The sequence below is a fragment of the Gossypium hirsutum genome, chromosome A01 (genome assembly GCF_007990345.1).
Source record: "Gossypium hirsutum isolate 1008001.06 chromosome A01, Gossypium_hirsutum_v2.1, whole genome shotgun sequence".
Taxonomy (NCBI): Eukaryota; Viridiplantae; Streptophyta; class Magnoliopsida; order Malvales; family Malvaceae; genus Gossypium; species Gossypium hirsutum.
In genome coordinates, this window is record NC_053424.1 from 112,748,449 (window position 1) to 112,751,795 (window position 3,347).

General features: G+C 36.5%; 1 non-coding gene across 1 annotated transcript; it reads right to left on the minus strand.

Moving 5' to 3' along the window:
- Positions 1-2,105: 2,105 nt before the first annotated feature.
- Positions 2,106-2,212, minus strand: LOC121206312 (small nucleolar RNA R71). The gene has a single exon (XR_005901396.1). It is a non-coding gene; the product is annotated as a small nucleolar RNA R71 (small nucleolar RNA).
- Between the last annotated feature and the right edge of the window lie 1,135 nt (positions 2,213-3,347).

The window sequence follows — 3,347 nt, forward strand, 5'->3', positions numbered from 1 at the left end:
AAACACTTAATCAAAATTTTACCTTTTCGATTTGTCTAAGATGAATGCTTCTATTGAGTAGTCTTCTCTGCTATCCTCAAGCTCACGTCTGTCGAGTGTGGACTTACTTTTGAATAAGGAAATTGATAAACCATAAAAGTAACACATTTTAATCTCATGCTTAGCATGTTTTTGGATGATTTATTATTTAATTTAGTGAATTTGATGCTCTTAATCCTTTAATTTCATGTTTTATACTTAGGTGAGTATAAGAAAACAAAAAAACCAAAAAAGAGGCCAAAAAAGAATAAAATGGGCTGATTTAAAGATTCACACGGCCAAGACCATTTCCACACGGGTTGGGCACACACCGTGTGAGCCACACGGGCTAGCCACAACCCATGTGGTAGCCCGTGTCGATTTCGCTCTCGATTTTCCAAACACGCGAAAAAAGCAAATTTTCAAGGTTTCTGAGCAATCTAAAGTCTATATGAACACACTAGAAGTAGACCTAAGGGGGGACATAAAGCAGAAAGCAGAAATTACTCGAAGGAAGCCGTTGAAATAATCTTGGAAGCATATCCACTTCAAGATTAAAGATCTTTATTCAAATTTCTCTCGAAGTTTATTTGGGTTTTTTTTATGTCTTGTTGTTTTTCTAAAGTTGAGATGTTTTCCTTTTACATTATGAACTAAACTCCCTAAATATCTAGGGAGGATGAAACCTACTATGGATCTTATTATTTAATTAGCTGAATTTCACAATAAATACTTGTTCTTGTTCTTAATTATGTGTTCTTAATCCTTGCCTTAATATTTTCAGGATATTAATCCAAGTTTGATGTGCTTATTCAATGGAGCAAAAGTCCCTATTAAGAGTAGATCTAGCATAATTAAGCAGAGTTGCATGCAATCCTAGAAATAGGACGACATAAATCTACCGGATTAGAGTCAAATCTAATAGGGGAATCCATAGATCGAGTTAATGCGACGATAAGGGTTTTAATTAGAAAGATATTTCAATTAATCAACCTAGAGTCAGTTGTTCTTAGTCTCGAAAGAGATATTAACATAATTTAGGGATTTCTACAGATCAAAACAAGTGAATAAATCGCTTGATTCAGAGTCAGAATAATAAGTGAAGTCTAGGTGGATTCTTTCCTGGGTATTGTCCTCCTTATAAGTTTTCTTCAAGTATTTTTCCCAATTTGCTCTCTATCGCGTTCATAGTTAATTGGTTTAATTTTAGATTAAAACAAATACTTTTTATTTTAGGCTAAATAATAGAAAGATAGTTAACACTAGTACTTTTTGTCCTTGTGGATACGATATTCTGGACTCACCATAGCTATACTACCATTCGATAGGTTCTAGTTTAGTGAACCATATAACGATCATCAAGTTTTTGGTGCCGTTGCCGGGGACTAAGATATTAGGAATGCTTTTTTTTTATTAATTTAGCCATTTTTATTTTATTACATTTTGTTTTTGTTTTTGTTTTATTACTAATTTTTTTCTTTTATTTGCTTCTGGCAGGTTTCTTTAGTTTATGACTAGAAGAAATCTGTCAGGACCTCTACTATTTGATACCGAAATTGAAAGCACAGCTTGCAGAAATTGTAGAGAAATAAGGTAGAGTCTACAGTATATAGAGGAAGAGCACAAGGTCGATACCAATATTTCCGATGAGATAGCTAAAATATGAATAATTCGTACCTCATGTGGTTGCCACAAATCATGTAAATCAGAATCCTACTCCTTGTACTATGTACAACTACGCCATGCCTAATTTAATAGGGGCCGAATCGAGTATTGTAAGACCTGCTATTGCTGCAAATAACTTTGAACTGAAGCCGAACACCATTTAGACGATCCAACAGTTTATTCAGTTCGATGGTTTGCAAGATGAGGATCCAAATACTCATTTGGCTAACTTTCTAGAGTAATGTAATACTATCAAAATTAATGGCGTTTCTGATGATGCCATTCACCTTCGGTTATTTCCATTCTTACTGAGGAATAAAGCTAAACAGTGGTTGAACTCTCTACCACGAGGGTCCATCACTACATGGGAGCAAATGACCGGAAAGTTTCTTTTGAAATACTTTCCTCCAGCCAAGACGGCAAAGTTGAGGAATGATATCTCTTCCTTTGTGCAAATGGATTTAGAGACCCTATACGATGCATGGGAGAGGTATAAGGATTTAATGAGAAGGTGCCCTCATCATGGGTTACCCTTATGGTTATAGGTTTAGACTTTCTACAATGGTCTGAACCCCTTAACTAGACAACTAATAGATGCAATCGTCGGCAGTACCTTAAAAAACAAAACACCTGAGGAGTCTTATGAGCTCATTGAAGAGATGCCACTGAATAATTATCAATGGCAAGTCATGAGGACAAAGCCGACAAAAGCCGCTGGTGTTTTCAACCTTGACAGGTCACCATGTTATCAAACCATGTAGAGCTCTTAAATAAAAAGATTGATGGTTTATGTGTTTCTACTCAGGTACATCCAGTGATGTAGTGTGACAGAAGTGGATGAGGAATGAATAATCCAGAATGCCTAGCCTACGACCTTAGCACTACGAACGAACAAGTCAACTATATGGGTAGCAATTCTAGACCTCAGAATAACCCCTATAGTAATACTTACAATGCAAGTTGGAAGAACCATCCCAACTTCTCTTGGGGTGGTCAAGGTAATCAGAAACCACAACCTCCTCCTGGTTTTCAACAACCACCTTACCAACAGGAAAAGAAGCCGGACCTTGAGGAGATGCTAACGAAATTCATCTCAGCATCAGAAACACGGTTCCAAAACACTGAAATAGCACTTAAAAATCAGCAAGCGTCGATTCAAGGGCTCGAAAATCAAATAGGTCAGCTTTCTAAGTTGATCTCAGAAAGACCACAAGGTAGCCTGCTTAGCAACACCGAGACTAACCTAAGAGAGCAGCTCCATGCGGTTATTGTTCGATATGAAGAAGGGCTAGTTGAATCCAAACTAGAACCAAGGCAAGAAAGTGTGGTAAGTAAAGAAAAGCTGGATGAAAACCAGTGTAAACAAAAACCGGTGAGTAAAGAATATACACCTCGTGTGCCATATCCCAACGCGACAAAGAAAGACCACACAAATGAACAATTCAATAAATTTCTTAACCTTTTAAAAAAATTACATATTAACTTACCGTTTATTGAAGCTCTTTCGCAGATGCCCAACTCAATTAAATTTTCAAAGGAGCTTTTGGCAAACAAACGGAAGTTAGATGATTCGTCACATGTAGAATTAAATACAGTTTGCTCAGCAATTCTACAAAACAAACTGCCCAACAAGTTGAAAGATTCAGGGAGTTTTAGTATTCCTT